This window comes from Saccopteryx leptura, unplaced genomic scaffold (genome assembly GCF_036850995.1).
Source record: "Saccopteryx leptura isolate mSacLep1 unplaced genomic scaffold, mSacLep1_pri_phased_curated manual_scaffold_23, whole genome shotgun sequence".
Classification (NCBI taxonomy): Eukaryota; Metazoa; Chordata; class Mammalia; order Chiroptera; family Emballonuridae; genus Saccopteryx; species Saccopteryx leptura.
The window spans coordinates 253,939-273,539 of NW_027095705.1; the positions used below are offsets into that span (position 1 = coordinate 253,939).

The following is a 19,601-nucleotide window of genomic DNA, read 5'->3' on the forward strand; positions in this document are numbered from 1 at the left end:
CTTTTGGACTTTGGCCATAGATATTCTTACTTTTTCCTCTGTTCTTACCCCCTGTGCATTATTCAACCTTCCAACTTGCAATTCTTTATTCTCAGGGAGCCTTTTATTCCCACTCCCACCAAAGAAAAATTACAAGTAACAGCATTTCAAAACTCAAGAGGCTCTTTCATTACTCGTCTACTAATGCTATTGTTACATCCCAGGAGACAGACCACAGCAAACCCAAAGTGAATTATATAAGTTTTATTGCAAACCTGCGCAGGGACTGCAGGCAACCCACTCAAGGGAACACTGCAGCCCTGAGCTTCTAAAATGACTCCTTTTTATAGAGTGGCTATCTAGGCTGAGCAACCAAGCAGCATTTACAAGGGCAGGAGAGGTGCGATTAGCTGACCTTATTCTTGGCTAAGTCTCTAGGGTAGAGCTTCCTGGATGTTGGGTACATAGAGTTCTGTGGAAAATATTGCTACATTTCTAATGCTTTTTTATCTTTTTTTTTTCCTCCAGCCATGTACTGGATGTCCTCAGTTTTCATGGCTGGTGGGTTGATTTACTTGTTCTTTATTTTAAATATTGTATTTGTTCCTGTTTTGTTTTTGTTTTTTTACTTTAAAATAAGATATGTGCAGTGTGCATAGGGATTTGTTCATAGTTTTTTTTTATAGTCCGGCCCTCCAATGGTCTGAGGGACAGTGAACTGGCACCCTGTGTAAAAAGTTTGGGGACCCCTGTCCTAAGATGTCACAGCTATTACTTTATTTAACATTATTAAGTTTTAAAATACATCAAAAAAGAGAAATTTAGAACTATCTATGAAAAAAAGAGCTGGTATCCAAAGTGGCACCAACAGTTCTAGCGTGTCTTATCTTGCATACCCAAAGGAGAGAGAAATTTCCATTTACTCTTCCCTGGCAATGAGATATTTCCCCAAGGCGGAGTTATGGGCAACATTCTCATGCTCAAGTTGAGCCTTCCTCTCCCTGGCCTCCTGCTCTGGCCCCTGCCAGTCTGCGATGGGCATTGACATGACTGGCCCACGAATATCAGGTTTCTTCCATGCAATTGGTTGTAGAGCAAAGTCTTTGAGTAGATACTGATTCTGAGGCTTGAGTGGGGTCTGGGGCTTGGTCACAGAAGTGTGAACAGGGTCCCTCTGGAACAATGTACTAGATGATATTCTGTAGGGTGCAGGCCTAGAAGAGGCAGACTGAGGGACACTAGACTTGGTAGGGTTGGTCCAGCCTGGCTGGGCTAAGTCGGTCAAAGTTGGCCCAGCCGTTCTGGCAGGAGCTGCCAAAGATGCAGGAGTTGGCTGGGATGAAACAACTGCAGTGGGCTGAGCTGACTTAGATCCAAGGCGGGCAGCATTGGTTAAATCTGGTTGGGCTGGGTAGGTAGAAATTGGCACAGTAGGTCTGGCAGGACCTGTCAAAGATACAGGATACGGCCGGGAGGAATTGACTGAAGTAGACAGAGTGGAGATAGAACCAGGCCGGATGGGGTCAGCCCCAGTGGGCTGATGTGATGCCAGACACTGTGGCCTTCGAGGAACAGGTCGAGCATGAGGCTTGTCCACAGTTGGAAACACCAAAGGACCAACCTGACCTTGCCAGGAGGTGGCAGCTCGTACTGAGGTGGTGATGAACTTTCTATTTCACACTGCCGACTGGCTTCTGTGGTTTGGCAGGTGTTTTCTCAGAACCTTTGGCCTCACGTGGGGTATCCGGGCATCGTTTAATAGTGGGGGCTGGCTGGTGGCCTTTGGGGTTGCTTGAGTTTCCCGAGGCCCTGGAGGAAGAGAGTTCCGTTTTCTTATCAAGCTTCTTCCGCAGAGCATGAAACACCTGCACAGACTCCAGCATGTGCATAGCTAGGGAGCTTCGAGGCTTTCTGAAGGCCTCTTGGATCATCTCAGGTTGATTTCTCCTCCGCTTCATCTTGGGAATGGTTGGCTTCTCTTGTGCCTTGACCTTTTTTCATGCTGGATTGCAGTCTTCAGCTTTTTTTGAGTTCTTTTCCTTGGTTCTTTTTGCCTTTTCCTGCTCCTGGCCATTACATTTGCTGTGCCTGCTGGATGCCCATTTCTGGGGTTTCCTGTTGGAATCCTTGGCCGTGTTCGCAGGAGCCCCATCACTGGCTGCAGCCTTGCACATCCTGACTTCTCCCACGAGCATGCAGCCAGGTCTCTCAGGCTGGATTTCGGCCTTGGGAGCATCACTGTTAGGCTCAGAGTCTGTACGTTTGTTCCTCCTGGCTTGAACAGAGCGAGTCTGTGTGACACTTGACCTTCCCTGCAGTTCATTGAACTGGATGTCTCTGGAGTCTATGGTTTTGCCCACTATGGGGAATTCAGATTGATCATCATCCAAGGAACTTAACAGCTGTGGAAGGTAAATATCCTCCACCAGTGCAGCGCTGTCTGCCAAACCATAATCAGGCTCAGTCCCATGTTCAACTGTCTGTTGGTCCACCAGACTCAAGCTATTATTTTCCAGCCCAGTGCTTTCACAGCCCAGGTGCTCCTCTTGGCCAAGGGGATCAACGCAGGCCAGAAGCTGGTGGATATCTGGGATTTCTAAAGGGAGCAGTGGAGGATCTTGGTTTTCTGTTGGCTTGGATTTAATATCATCAGAATTCTTCTTCTTTTTTTGTTCTTGGCATGGAGCTGGAGGCATTGCCAGAAAATCACTAGGACTATAGACTGGAGTAACCTTTGAAATGTCCCGTGGCTCAAATGGTGGGTTATTCTCAGGTGTCTGTATATTTTTATTACTGCAGGACGTGAGAAGTTCTGAAGTTGGTGGTAGACAAAAAGTTTGGACAGGAGGTTGCAGTGCCAGGGAAGACTCCATCCCCAGGGATGTCTCCATCACTACAAAGGAATCAAGGAGAAGTCAGTCAGTTGGTAAGTGCGATGCTCCCTCTATCACCAGTGCAGCACTCGTACCCTTCCAACAATGGGAAGAACATTTCTACTAGTCCCTGTTAGGGATCAGAGAGTGCCCTACACTAAGAGATAGGAGGCAAGTGTTCTAGTTCTTACTGGTCACCTTTAGATGTCCTTGTTCCTTGATTTTCTTTATAATTCACAGGGTTTTTGTAATTAACAACAAAAAGTAAAGGTGATATTTAAAATGTTTTGCAGGCCTAGCTTCCTCGTAGGGCACCCTTTTCATTCTCTCCCTCTCCTGAGTGAACAAGAACACTTCACACCACAGAGTAGGAGAGGGAAGGGAGCTAATCCTAATGAAATCTATAAGCAAGGACAGACTGTTAGCATGCTTGCTATGGACAAGATCTTGGAACACAAAGAGTGGACTCCTGGCATAAAAGTAAGAAAACTTTTGCCCTGGCCCGAAAGCTCATTTGGTTAGAGCATCGTCTCAACCCGCTAAGGTTACTGGTTCAATTTCCAGCCAGGGCACATACAGAAACAGATTGATGTTTCTGTCTGTCGGTCTCTCTCTCCCCCTTTTCTTTCCTCTCTCCTTAAAATCAATACAATAAAATTTTTAAAAAAGAAAAGAAAAATTTAAGCTGCTACTATCAAAATAAGACATCTGAAGTGCCTTCCAATGGGACAAAAGCAATAAATCAGGGAAGGAAGTTCATTACAGTGTACAGTACGGGGGTCTAATCTAGGAGGGCCGTGAAAAGTGTGCCATCTCTTGGTATGCTCTTGGGATTCTCATACATAGAGCATACAGGGCCATTACAGTGTCCCCCCTTCCCACCTCTATCAGCTGTCCTCAGCTAACAAAGCATCTGAGGTTTGAGAGCACTGACTGATGGTAAGAGTTATTAAAGGCACAGGACAGAAATTCTACCTGTATGTGTACTCACAAGTTGCCAGCTCAGAATGATCCTGGTTTTGAATGCTGACTTCTTCCATCTTGTTGGTTGTACTCACCTTGCAAACTTGTTTCTGTGATGGGTTGAGCAGACGCAGAGTAGCAGATTACAGAGGTAGAGGCTGATGGTATCACATTTATGGGCTGAGCCTCCTTTAGTACCATGAGCACTTGTGGTTGAGGGGCAGAGGCCCTGCTCTGTGTGTAAAACACGGAGCCATGGGATTGCAGGTAGGTGCCCAGTTCTCCAGAGAGCAGGGACCCCACTGTGCCTTGATTATAGTAATACACATGACTTCCTTCCTGGTAGGGAAGTGACAGGCTGTGTCCCTGATTTGGTATCTGAGGTGGTGCCCCCATGATGAAGCTGGGATAAAGTGGTGGATACAGGGGAACCATGTTATTGGCATCTGGAGTTTTAAGACACTGGGATGCCATGGCCGTGGAGGACACAGCTGTGGCCTGCTCAATGACATAAACAGTGAAGTCTCTGAGTGATGATGACTTCATCTCAGTGCCTCCTGGGAGAACCCACTCAAAACTACCAGCATAGGAAGCAGCTGAAGTGAAGACCTGCCTCTGGCCAGCAACTCCAGACAGCATAGTTGCACTAGAATGCTGGTAAAGGTGGGCACTTTCCATGAGTGGCTGGAAAGAGGGGCCGGAGGCTGATGGCAGTAGCCATGCTGAACTGCCGGCTGGAGCAGAGACCCCAGAGAAATTGGAGACACTTCCTGTTAGGGAGGCTGCATTGCTCACTACAGGAAGAGAGATCTGCAGAGAATTGGAGATTCCAAGTAAAGGTGGATTTTGGAAAGTTTCTGTAGGGAAGAAGAGCGTGATGGAAAAAAAAATCAGTGAGATTGATAAATTCTCACTATGTTTGAAGTATGGCATTACCTTAAGATTGTTGCTATCACAAAGCCTCCAATGGCAGTCCTCACTGAGATATCAAAAATGAAACAGTTTGTGATGGGAGTGAGTGCCAGAGCTGTTTGCTGCTCTTCTGTATTCACTTCTGTCTCCCAACGGGGGCAGAAATGTGCAGAAGACCCAAGTGGTGTGGTTCCTACACTGTTCTCTAGGGTAGATGCAGTCACTTGCTGCCCTATCTGTCTCTCTACTGAGCCTGCACTAGGGATTCATGCGTCTGCTCTTTCCTAGAGGTGAAGCATTGAGAACCCGGAGTCTTTGGAGAGCGTCTGTTCTCACAGTCTCACTATGTGAGTGAAGAAACGGAGTCTCAGACATATCATATAGACTTCCTCATGTTCTGAATTATGTTAGTATTATCAGCAGGTTACATAACAGAAGGATCCCAACTTCCTTTTCAAGACTCTGCTCTGAGCACTATACTGTGAAAAGCATGGGACAATAGAACTTAGAATGCAGGTGTTTTTCTTGTGCCTAGAAAACAGTGTGGGTAGTACCCTTGTAATCTTCAGTGTCTCATTTTGCCTCAGAGACCACATGCCACTCACTAAAATTCAGGTATAACTTAGTCCAGTTGGTCATGGGTCATTCTTACTCTTTTCAGACCTGGTTTCTGATCCTACCTCATAATGTCTATCTGAGATTTAATTTCTCAAGAAGTGCTTTTGAAAGAAAAATGTTATTTAAACTAGTTAGCTTTTGGTACTTATCTTTGAAGTAGTTATAAAAGTAGCTACATAATGATTCATATGGATAAGTGATATATTACATACAATTTATATGGGTAAAGTTACAAGTTCTGAAAGACAAAGAGAAAAGTCATGAAAAACATATCACAGAACTAAAAAGAAACAAAAAACTATGAATGAAAACTCAAGCATAATGCAAGCATCTAATCATAATACACTTACTAATAAGTGAAATTGTATTATACTTGCAATATTATATAAGTGGACATACCTCTCCTATTTTAGTAACTCCTATTAACCAAAAAGCTGCCCACAGTGGCAGGTGATTTTGAAAGAATTCCTAAGTAGTACGTACAGACAGAAAAAGATATATATTGGTAAAAACTGAGCAGCAAAATGTAATAAATGTAGATGTGTAGGTAGTTCCACTGCCTATAGACAAATATTTTCTGAAAAAACTGGTATAGTTACAAACAACGACTCTTATAGGGGGTGAATATCCTAAATATATAAAGAAGTCACAAAGCTCTGAAACAAACAAGCACACAATGCAATTAAAAAAGGGGAGAGGACCTGAATGTACTGCTCTCCCAAGCAGACATACAGTTGGTCAATAGATATATGCAAAGATACTCACCTTCACCAGCTATTCGAGAAGTGCAAATCCAAACTACAATAAGATACCACCTGTTGGATTGGCTATTATTAACAAGACAGGAATATGATGTCAGAGTAATGGCGGAGTAGGAAGCGATACCGATAAATCTCCCCCAAACCTCAACAATATCTTCAACCAGAAACAGAAAAACCTATCCTTGGAGCCTCCAGATGTTTTGCAATATACCCAAAGGTATGATCGAGCGAAAAATTGGCTAAATATATAACCAAACCCCGAAGGAAATAGTGAGTAAGAAATGCTCCGCCTTCCTCACTAACCTAAACAGGGCAATTTTCACTGGAATCTGAGAATATAGAAACTAAGGCGGGCAAAGTGGGTGAAAAAATCCAGGCCGCAGCACAAATGGCCAAACCAGGCTGTGGCATGGAGATCCAAGCCAAGGAAAAACTGTTCCTGTGACAACCTGGGCAATACAGCTAACACTCGCGCCAAACCCAGACAAAGAAAGACAAGCGGTGCAGCCATTTTACCTGACCCCCTGGTAGGCGCATAGTGGGCGAGAGATTCCTTCCAAAGCCCCCGGAGGGTGTGCCCATGTTACTCCACAGAGAGGCAGAGTCAGAGGCCTTTGTGTGGGCCGAAAGCCTCCGGGCTGCCCCAGCTCCCAGGGAGAGCCGCACACAGGGAGGAAGCGAGAGCTAACTCCAATACTGGAACTTTTCAGTGCGGCGGGAGGTTTCACTCAGAGGGCGAGACTCCGGCCTCACATCCTGGTCTGCGCGCATGGAGAGTGGGAAGGAGACTACTCCCAGCACCTCTGGAGTGGGAGCCCGTGTTGTCCCACGGAGGGGCAGAGTCGGGGGCCTTTGTGTGGGCCGAGGGCAGAGTCACGGGCTGCCCCAGTGCCTTGAAAGAGTGAGAGCCAATTCCAACATTGGAACTTTTTAGTGCGGGTGGGGGGTTTCACTCAGAGGGCGAGACTTCCGGTCTAACATCCTGGTCTGCGCACGCAGACCCGCCTGTGTTACCAGACAGAGTGACAGAGCCAGAGGTCTTTGAGTAGGCGAAAGCCCCGGCTGATTATGCTAGCAGCTCTGACTGACTGAGCCTTACCCAGAGCCCTGTGCTGAGTGGGAATAGAGTGGGGAGTTGCCAGTTCTTTGAGCCTCTTACTATCCAGGCAGAGGCAGCAGCAACCCCATAGCTGGATTCTCAGGCTGCTGGTTGAGGAAGGAAAGGCTAGGAGAGAGGCTCCTGGACCACGGACTCTCTCACTGTCGGAGCCTATAAACGCTAATGAGCCTCGGCTGCAAACGAGACTGAAGCACAATACATGACATCGCCATAGAGACTTATCAACTGCAAACCTCTACCTGAGCGTGCCAAAGGGGCAGAACCCGGGGTACACAGTAACCGACCAGGAAGAGGGAGAGAAAAGAAAAAGCAAGAAGATAACCTCTCAAGATCAGAATAATCCGCAGACTTTATAACCTATCCCATTTTATTATATTTGTTCGTTTGTTTCTCTTATCTTCATCCTTGATTTTTTTTTCTTTTTTCTTTTTTTTTTTTTTCCTCCTCCAATTTTGTCGCTTAACTCCCTACCGGTCTTACTCTCTCCTCTCCTTGAACTACACTACCCATAAGTGTTACATCTCCCATTATCTTTTCTTTCGTCTTCCTTTCTATGAGGGTTGCACTCCAAAACCCTTAACTCTCTCTCTCTCTCTCTCCTCTTTTTTTCTTTTTTCTTCTTTTAGTGGTTCCCTCTTTTTTCTCTCTATCTCTCTTCTTTTCTTCTTCTATATTAGTTTATTCCTTTTTCCTTTACATCTCCTCTCATTCAAACCTCAATAACAAACAAATTATTTTATCTGGGACTCAAACTTATGTTTCTGGCATTTTGGGGGGGGTTTTACTTCACCTTTTTAACTCACTAGCAGTGCTGCCATCCCTGGATCTCCATTTTATCAAGCTCTTGTTCCACTAAATACAATAGTAATTTTTTAATTTGTCCCCCCATTTTCCTGTTTCCCTCTTACTCCTCTCATCATAACTCTTAGTCAACCAACACCTAAACGCAAATTATTTTATTCTTGATCCAAATTTTTTCATTATTTGCTTTTTGTGGGTCCATAACCCCACCCCTTTTTTTATTTATTTATTTTTTCGTGCCCCTTTATTACTTTTCCCCAATTCAGGCCCTCCATTACAGGCATTGTTTGTTCTATTAAATACAATATAATTCACAGTTCACCACAAGATTTTCTCAAGAAAGAAGGGAGAGGAGAGGAGAGAAAAAAAGGAGGGGGGGAATAATTTCCTTTTTTAAAATTTTTATTTTATTTTATTTTTCTTTATTTCATTATTAATTTTTTTTAAAAAAAACAACTTTTTTCAACTTTTTATTTTTTTAAATTTTTATATTTTATTAAATCTCATTAATACTATCAACAAAACTACCATCAGATGCCATTAAGGAAGAGTAAATCGAATATCATGGATACAAAAGAAAGAGAGGTAACACAGATAGAAGAGGAAAAATCTATGGAGAAAAAATTTAATATATTTGAAACCTTGGAGTTAAATGACAGAGAATTCAAGATAGAAATACTAAAAATACACAGAGATATACAAGAAATCACAGAAAGGCAATTTAGGGAGCTCAGAAAACAATTCAATGAACACAAAGAATATATGTCCAAGGAAATTGAAACTATAAAAACAAATCAAACAGAGATGAAAAACTCAATTCACGAGCTGAAAAACGAGGTAACAAGCTTGGCTAATAGAACAGGCCAGATAGGAGAGAGGATTAGTGAAATAGAAGACAAGCAACTTGAGGCACAACAGAAAGAGGAAGAAAGAGACTCAAAAATTTAAAAAAATGAGATAGCCCTACAAGAATTATCTGAATCCATCAGAAAGAATAACATAAGAATAATAGGTATATCAGAGGGAGAAGAGAGAGAAAATGGAATGGAGAACATACTCAAACAAATAATAAATGAGAACTTCCCAAGCCTGTGGAAAGAACTAAAGCCTCAAATTCATGAAGCAAACAGAACTCCGAGTTTTCTTAACCCCAACAAACCCACTCCAAGGCACATCGTAATGAAATTGGCACAAACCAATGGCAAAGAAAAAATTCTCAAGGCAGCCAGGGAAAAGAAGAATACAACATAAAAAGGAAGGCCCATTAGATTATCATCAGATTTCTCAGCAGAAACTCTACAAGCTAGAAGAGAGTGGACCCCAATATTTAAAGTCCTGAAAGAGAGGAACTTTCAGCCACGAATACTATACCCATCAAAGCTATCCTTCAAATATGAAGGAGAAATAAAAACATTCACAGATACAGAAAAGATGAGGGAATTTATAATCAGAAAACCCCCACTCCAGGAATTACTAAAGGGGGTTCTCCAATCAGATACAAAGAAAAAAAAATAAAGCCAGAAGTAAAAGCTCCAAGAAGAACACAATAAAACCAAATTTAAACTGTGACAACAACAAAAAGAAAGGGGGGGGGAGGATGGAGATTAACAGTAGCAAAGGACGATGGAGTGCAAAAGTACTCACAAAATAGTGCGCTACAATGAACAGGGTAGGAACCCTTTTCATTACCTAAAGGTAACCACCATTGAAAAAACCACCACAGAAGCACATGAGATAAAAAAGGTAGCAACAGTGGAAAGATGTATGGAATACAACCAAATAAAAACAAAAGATAAAAAAAAAACGAAAGAGAAGGATCAAACAAGACATAAAACTAACAGAGAGCAATCTATAAAATGGCAATAGGGAACTCACAAGTGTCAATAATTATATTAAATGTAAATGGATTAAACTCACCAATAAAAAGACACAGAGTAGCAGAATGGATTAAAAAAGAAAATCCAACTGTATGCTGCCTACAGGAAACTCATCTAAGTAACAAGGATAAAAACAAACTCAAAGTGAAAGGCTGGAAAACAATACTCCAAGCAAATAACATCCAAAAAAAAGCAGGCATAGCAATACTCATATCTGATAATGCTGACTACAAGACAACAAAAGTACTCAGAGACAAAAATGGCCATTTCATAATGGCTAAGGGGACACTGAATCAAGAAGACATAACAATTCTTAATATATATGCACCAAACCAAGACGCACCAATATATATAAGACAGCTACTTATTGACCTTAAAATAAAAACTGACAAAAATACAATCATAATTGGAGACCTCAATACACCGCTGATGGCTCTAGATTGGTCATCCAAACAGAGAATCAACAAAGATATAGTGGCCTTAAACAAAACACTAGAGCACCTGGATATGATAGACATCTACAGGACATTTCATCCCAAAGTGACTGAGTATACATTTTTCTCCAGTGTACATGGATCATTCTCAAGAATTGACCATATGTTTGGCCACAAAAACAACATCAGCAAATTCAGAAAAATCGAAGTTGTACCAAGCATATTTTCTGATCATAAAGCCTTGAAACTAGAATTCAACTGCAAAAAGGAGAAAAAAAATCACACAAAAAATGTGGAAACTAAACAACATACTTTTAAAAAATGAATGGGTCAAAGAAGAAATAAGTGCAGAGATCAAAAGATATATACAGACTAATGAAAATGACAATACGACATTTCAGAATCTATGGGATGCAGCAAAAGCAGTGATAAGAGGGAAGTACATATCACTTCAGGCATATATGAACAAACAAGAGACAGCCCAAGTGAACCACTTAACTTCACACCTTAAGGAACTAGAAAAAGAAGAACAAAAACAACCCAAAACCAGCTGAAGAAAGGAGATAATAAAAATCAGAGCAGAAATAAATGAAATAGAGAACAGTAAAACTTTAGAAAAAATTAATAGAACAAAGAGCTGGTTCTTCGAAAAGATCAATAAAATTGGCAAACCCTTGGCAAGACTTACCAAGGAAAAAAGAGAAAGAATTCATATAAACAAAATCCAAAATGAAAGAGGAGAAATCACCACGGACACCGTAGATATACAAAGAATTATTGTAGAATACTATGAAAAACTTTATGCCACTAAATTCAACAACCTAGAAGAAATGGATAAATTCCTAGAACAATACAACTTCCTAGACTGAGTCAAGAAGAAGCAGAAAGCCTAAACAGACCTATTAGTAGAGAAGAAATAGAAAAAACCATTAAAAACCTCCCCAGAAATAAAAATCCAGGACCTGACGGCTATACCAGCGAATTTTATCAAACATTCAAAGAAGACTTGGTTCCTATTCTACTCAAAGTCTTCCAAAAAATTGAAGAAGCAATACTTCCAAACACATTTTATGAGGCAAACATAACCCTCATACCAAAACCAGGCAAGGATGGCACAAAAAAAGAAAACTACAGACCAATATCTCTAATGAATACAGATGCTAAGATACTAAACAAAATACTAGCAAATCGAATACAACAACATATTAAAACAATAATACATCACGATCAAGTGGGATTCATCCCAGAATCTCAAGGATGGTTCAACATACTTAAAACGGTTAACATAATACACCATATCAACAAAACAAAGAACAAAAACCACATGATCTTATCAATAGACGCAGAAAAGGCTTTCGATAAAATACAGCACAATTTTATGTTTAAGACTCTCAACAAAATGGGTATAGAAGGAAAATATCTCAACATGATAAAGGCCATATATGATAAACCATCAGCTAACATCATATTAAATGGCACAAAACTGAAGGCTTTCCTCCTTAAATCAGGAACAAGACAGGGTTGTCCACTCTCTCCACTCTTATTTAATGTGGTACTAGAGGTTCTAGCCAGAGCAATCAGACAAGACAAAGAAATAAAAGGCATCCATATCGGAAAAGAAGAAGTAAAGGTATCACTTTTTGCAGATGATATGATCCTATACATCGAATACCCCAAAGAATCCACAAAAAGACTACTAGAAACAATAAGCCAATACAGTAAGGTCGCAGGATACAAAATTAACAAAGAGAAGTCAATAGCCTTTCTATATGCCAACAATGAAACAATTGAGAATGAACTCAAAAGAATAATCCCCTTCACAATTGCAACAAAAAAAATAAAATACTTAGGAATAAACATAACAAAGAATGTAAAGGACTTAAATAATGAAAACTATAAACCATTGTTAAGAGAAATTGAGAAAGACATAATGAGATGGAAGAATATTCCTTGTTCTTGGTTAGGAAAAATAAATATAATCAAGATGGCTATATTACCCAAAGCAATATACAAATTTAATGCAATTCCAATCACAATTCCAATGACATTTTTTAAAGAAATAGAGCAAAAAATCATCAGATTTATATGGAACTATAAAAAACCCCAAATAGCCAAAGCAATCCTAAAGAAAAAGAATGAAGCTGGGGGCATTACAATACCTGACTTCAAACTATATTATAGGGCCACGACAATCAAAACAGCATGGTATTGGCAGAAAAACAGACACTCAGACCAATGGAACAGAATAGAAAGTCCAGAAATAAAACCACATATATATAGTCAAATAATATTTGATAAAATGGCCAAGAACATACAATGGAAAAAAGAAAGCCTCTTCAATAAATGGTGCTTGGAAAACTGGAAAGCCACATGCAAAAGAATGAAACTGGACTACAGTTTGTCCCCCTGTACAAAAATTAACTCAAAATGGATCAAAGATCTAAACATAAGACCTGAAACAATAAAGTACATAGAAGAAAACATAGGTACTAAACTCATGGACCTGGGTTTTAAAGAGCATTTTATGAATTTAACTCCATTGGCAAGATAAGTGAAGGCAAAAATTAATGAATGGAACTACATCAGACTAAGAAGTTTTTGCTCAGCAAGAGAAACTGGTAACAAAATAAACAGAAAGCCAACTAAATGGGAAATGATATTTTCAAACAACAGCTCAGATAAGGGTCTAATATCCAAAATATACAAACAACTCATAAAAGTCAACAACAAACAAACAAAGAATCCAATAAAAAATGGGAACATTTTATGCTTCAAAGTGCCAAGTGCCAGTTTTCAGAAATGCAATAGACAAACAGAAACAAATGTCTATATTTTTTGGTTCAGCTGCTTTGCCTAGTGATACCCTATTCTGGCCTTCCTTTCTTGTCTAGTTTATTCATGTAAGCATTTGTTAAAATCAACTTAGTTGTGCCATCCAAAGAGCAGATTAGACCCTACACTCTCCGTCTGCTACAATTGAACATTTTTGGTTCCCCTCAACATTCCGTTCCAACCACCTTTTTGGCTCCTGAGAGCACCTCCAAGCTCTCTTCTTCATCCGTTCAGCTTCCCCTCCTTCATTCTTCTGCTTCCCTCCCTCCTGGTGCCCATTGCGCTGTGCTGATGAACAAAATCTTTAACTTTCTTACATTTAAATACTTGCCTCTATATAGCCCATTACTCTCCATCTTCTCTCCCTGTTTTCTCTTCTCACCTAGTTTGGATAGAAAACTTCAAAATCAGGTGAATATTATAGTTTGAACAGCACTACACTGAAAGTACTGACAATGAAACATTAATCATGGGAGACGATTACACATGAGACATCTGGGATATATAGCGCTAGTTCTCTCCACCATGCCAGTTTTCTCTCTGCTTCTCTTAAAACATGTCAAGAAGTATTGATTTCATTTTCTACATAGGTATTAGAAATGTTAGGGATTAGCGAGAACAGCCTACCTTACACAGTTATTAATAGATGAGGGAAAAACAACTTTTGTGAGAGTCACTGACTTCTCCATGGTCACATAGCCAGTAAATGTCAAAATCAAAATTGAAATCAGTTTTTCCATTTTCTAGATTAATACTTTCCACTATTATTGTATATTATCTTGTTTACACTACTCTTAAATATAGGGGAAAAATTATTTAATAATATCTTTATCAAGTTTTTATTTGTTACCTGACATGATAAAGAAGAAGAGGATATATCAGCAATAGATTCAACGGTTGAGGAGACAATACTTGACGTCTGACTGACTAGAGCCAAAGAGCACATGTGTCCAGTACGAAGGTCACTGGTCACTGGTTACTGGCCACTGGTCAGTTGCAATGATCTAACTGTATTTACAAATCCATGGAAACTCCAAGGTTCTCTCTGATGGTGATAGGTTTGGTGGAGAATGATGTCATAAAGCAGGCAGTTAAAAGGGCTGAGAGAGCCAATAGATTGGTCGGATTGCCAACAAGAAAACAGGATTGGATGGAGGGAGCGATAGGGGAACTGAGCCTACACCTTTATCGCTGAGCTCTGGGCACTGATGTGATTGTCAGCAAGACACATGTGATCATCTCATGTTCCCAGGGCTCTTTTGTTAGGGAAATAATCTCACTATTTCTTTCTTTTCTTTGCTCCCTAACTATTTCTTAATGACATTCATTAACAAAATTAACTAGTAGTTACTTATATTCTCTATGATATAGCATCTAACATACAGACCTTTCATTAATATAGTACATTGTTAGTTTCTGTAGAGAGAAAGAAATGGGACAGGTAGGTTGCACAATTATTTTTGTCCTGAAATTATATCACTCCAGCTTGATTGATTTGACAGCAACCTTTGAGGAGCAAAGGAAGGGGATTCAGGAGTTCTTTTTTTGAAGTAGTTAAAAAGCAAGTGAAGTTTGTCAAGTGCATTTTGGTGAGAACGACGTGGTCCTAGGCTGTTTTGGTTTGTTCTCGAGTGCTTCCTTTCTTGGGCTGGGCTGGGTAGGTTGGATTTGCTCTCCATTTTCTTCTTCATTTAGGCATTGTTTCTGAGAGCAGCTTTGATCGTGCATTCTTACACTCATGGATGTTGCTTCCTGTCAGCTTCCAGCAGCAGGAGTCTTCTTTTCAGTGTCCAGTGCTTCCCCGAATGGACTCTGCTCATGAGAAGCAAACACCGAAGAGCTAGGAGTCAGTTGATGAAAAACCTTCCTTCCTGCAGCCTTTTGTTACAGTTCCTCTGCCATGATTTGGTACCTGTCATTCCTTGGGCCAGGTAGGCATCCTGCCATCCTGCTCTTTCACACATGCGAGGCATTCGTGAGATTTTTCTTTTCTCCTCTTCACCTAAACTCTATGCTCTGTGGCAGTTACTGTAGTCTCCTGCCCCCTGGCAAACAGCCAGTGCAGAACTTTGGGCTCCTAAGGTTCCCTGTCTGCCATGCTGTTGCCTGGCCAGGCAGAAAGGAGAGGGAAAGTCAGAGAAAGACAGTGACAATCATGAGGAATAGGGAATGGGGAACATGAACATGGACAGGAAAAAAGGTATTGATGCGGAATTTTTGCTCTCCGTGAGAAACAAGTTGACACCATTTGGTTTCACTTTGTATTAACATTTCAGAGGTTTTTTCCCAGCTTTTTACGCTTGGGGAGTGGTGAACAACAAATTATTTTGGAACCAAGAAGGCGGAAATAACCATAAGCATAAGCAAATTAAAGTGAAATCATTGGCATTTAATCATTCAACAATTAGGGTAGATCACTGTTTCAGGGACCCGCAGAAAGTTCTGGCAGACTGGTCTATGGAATAGAGGTTGGAAAACACTATATACTGCAGCAACTGCCATGAATTTGTTCACTAGTGAGAATTACCTTAAATAAGATTTTCACTTTGTTTCATGTCATATCAACTCATTTACATGATTCATTGCTATGTTTTTAGAATATGGATTATTTTTATGCTCTCTGTCAGAGCTCTGGGTTCCTTCATATCTTTTCTTCCCAGTCTTATTTTTGAAGGGCCCACCCTTGTAAGACACATTGTGTGTGGTTTTCTTGATGGCTTTATTTAGAAGCATCCTGAACTCACTTGACCTGAGGGATCTTGTGGAGAAACTTTAAAATGGTCTGTGAAGAAGTCATGTGGTGAGTTACACTGTGCACCCGAGCAGGGGAACAGATGTGTGCAGCCAGCCCCCGTGGCCTGCGTTGGCTCTGTTCTTCTTCCCTTGCTTAGTGCTTTCCTCACATACCACTCTTGTCACTCTGAGTGAGAGCTGAGGTGCTAATGACTTGCACAGGGTGGTACAAAAGTAGGTATCCAGTTGTTCGTATGGAAAATAATACAACAATTAATGAATAGAAGTGTAAGAATAAAATCTGTTTTGTGAACTTACAACTGAAACCCTGTACTTGCCCCTTCCCCACACCTGCTCATATATGGAGTAGCTTGTTTTAGAGAGCAAATCTATAGATCTATGCCTTATCCTTAGTGGTGAGTTGTTAGGAGGACCTAGATCAATCTTTCATGGGGCTATTTTTTAGTGTCAATGTGTGGGAAGATGCCAGGTGCCAGATGCCAGGAGCCCACGAGATGATAGCTCATAGATTGGATCTCCAAAATGACACATGTCATTTATAGGCCTACTTTTCCTATTTGAGACATGTGTGTTTTCATAGACGGTGTATGATATTTACCTAAGGAGAAATTGTGAGCGGTGTTGCAATGCAGAGAGATAGCTAAAATTTACACTAATTTTTTTTTCAAAGAGTTCCCCCTCAGACTGCCGACTTCCATGATGCAATATGTGCTCAATATCTGCAGGGCAGACCAGTGCGTCCTTTTTCTGAGTTCCCTCAGAAATGAAGGGAATCTATACGTACTGCAGGGTTGGTGGTAAAAGATGGGAGGAAGTGTTGTAACAGAGTCTGGTGGCGATAAAATGTTTACATGTTAAGGTATCGGTTCCAACATTCGGTTCTATCTTGACAAACCCTCATTAGGCCTTTCCTGGTCCCCAGCATCTATATGTTCTCTCCATAGTTCCAGCCAGTTAACTTCAGCTTCTGGCTCACCATCATCTTAACCTCTGCAGAAATCGTCAATGTAGGAGAAGGAACCTAAAGAAGATTAGTACAACACTCAGAAACAGCATCAAACTCCACGCTGACCTTAAGCCTTCTTTTAATGGAATATTGTCTTGTTTCATAGACCAACTACCTGCATTTTTTACCCAATGGGATAATAACTAGGACCTGTCTTGATGAAGCATACACAGTTCATCTACCTCTGGACTCTTCATTACTCTCACTCTTGATTTAATTAAAGACTGGAATCCCTCAAAGTCCCCATATATTGTAGCTGGGTGATACCAGATGCTAGTAGATTTTAGAGTATCAAGTACTTCATTGTTTGGAGCTCCAAAAATCGCTCACTTCTGTATTTTCCACCCAGTGCACTACATACCTATTATAGCATTCTTTTACTTTGTGTTAGATCTACTCCCATCAAAAGTTCTGTTCTTTGCTAGTCTTCTTTTCTGGAAACCCTCTTGTCCCAGGTCTAGATTTATTGTATTAACCATAAGCACATTTGTTCCCACCTCAAGCTTTGTGTCATTAACAAATTGGAAGTAAAAGACCAAATATTGTTTCTCTAGTTTGAGATAGATTTATGTCACATTTTGTATATTTTCATGTCTACAGATATTTGTGCCAATATATTTTTTTGGCCACTACATGCCAGAATTCCAACAGAATATTTTACATTTTAGCACCGAATTTGAATGTGCCTCACCGTAAGTGTGCAAAGTGTGCTGTGCTAACTTACAGCTATTTTTTTAAATATCAGTTTCTAAGTATAAACCCAGTTTGAACTATATGGAAGTGTTTAGAATTGTTAATGCCTGTGGATATACACTTGGTTAGAATATGATAGTCACAGAAATGTGAAAACTAGTGATCTTTTTACCCATTCATTCATTTATTCATAACTGACCTTTCTGACTCTGTTACCCTGATCTCAAACGGTTGTGAAGCTTATATATACACAGTAACTTATATATATGTGAAGCTTATATATATACAGTAACACTGTATGTAAGATACTTTCAGAGATTAGAAACTAAAAGTTAAAAATCAAAAGTCCTTTCATATTATAATTACATTTTGCTTATATAATACATATTATAATCTACATTTTAACTTAATATTTGGTATTCTATTCTGCCTTCAGACCTATGGAGGTCTTGCTGCCCTTTGCTCTTTCACAAGGAGCAGAATGGAGAGGTTTTCTAACTGACACAGATCTCTATGCACAGTACTGTGGAAACTGCAAGACTTGAATTCCATTCTTGCCTCTTTCCATTATTTTTTGTTGTTTTATATAATGTAAATATGTGCTACCACCTTGCACTCAACAGGGACCCAATAGATGTGTCATTGTTAACACAGTATTTTTGGAGGGTAATCACACAGCCAGTAGCTTTCAAATACTTAAGTTTGCATACCCTTTGTTGTAGAAATTCTACTTCTAGGAATATAGATGTAGTTGCCTACCTGTTTCAGGATGTTCACATTGCAGTCTATCTGTAAGAAGAAAAACAAAACTAAAAACAACTAAGTGTCCATCAAATTTGGACCACTTATCTAAATTATGATACTCATGCCTGACTAGGTGGTGGCGCAGTGGATAGAGCTTTGGACTGGGATGTGGAAGACCCAGGTTTGAGACCCCGAGATTCCCAGCTTGAGCGCGGGCTCATCTGGTTTGAGCAAAAGCCCACCAGCTTGAACCCAAGGTCACTGGCCCCAGCAAGGGGTTACTTGGTCTGCTGAAGGCCCGCGGTCAAGGCACATATGAGAAAGCAATCAATGAACAACTAAGGTGTTGCAACGCACAATGAAAAACTAATGATTGATGCTTCTCATCTCTCTCCGTTCCTGTCTGTCTGTCCCTGTCTATCCCTCTCTCTGACTCACTGTCTCTGTAAAAAAAAAATATATATATAATTTTAAATTATGATACTCATACTTTATGAGTACTTGAGCTGCACACTTGAAACCTGTATGACTTTATCAATGCATGTCACCCCAATAAATTCAATGACAAAACAAAATGGGTGGTGTCTTGGTAGGAGTTGGCAAGAATGAGAAGTAGGGGAAAGAATGTGACTTCACTTGGGCTATGACCATACCATGCAGTGTGAAGACAATGTTTTATTGAGTTGTACACCTGAACCGTGTATGGTTTTGCCAACCAGAGTCACCCAAATAAACTCAATAATAGAGAAAGGATGGATATATTTATATATAGACTTTGAGAAAAAAAAAATTTAGTAGCCATATTGTAGACTATGTATAGCATGGAGTTTTTGTATAAAATAGATGATATCCATATTCACACAAATAGATATTTATATGCATGATACATTCAGTGGGAAGGTAAAGCATTTGGAAAATATGTATCAGAAGGACCACACAGGAACTGTGGAGTGGGACATAACTTTTCACGTGCTATAGTGTCGAATCTCTGGAGTGTGCAGAGAGGAACTTCTCCACCTGCACTCCCCGCCATAGGTGAGGTGGACTCCTGAGCCACTAGGTCCCTATATGCCAGTCAAGGACCGCGTGGTGATGTCATCACCCCCGGAGGTGGTCCATTAGCCAGGAAGGGAGTACGGGGGTCGGTAGGTGGGGTTTCGTGAGATGCTGTAGAAGAGTTTCAGGTGTGGTAGGTAATTGGCATGCAGGCACTTGCACAGGCGACCTGGGCTCC

The 19,601-nt window shown here is 40.5% G+C and overlaps 1 pseudogene; it reads right to left on the minus strand.

Moving 5' to 3' along the window:
* Nucleotides 1-898: 898 nt before the first annotated feature.
* Nucleotides 899-14,116, minus strand: LOC136386945 (uncharacterized protein C2orf78-like; annotated as a pseudogene).
* Between the last annotated feature and the right edge of the window lie 5,485 nt (nt 14,117-19,601).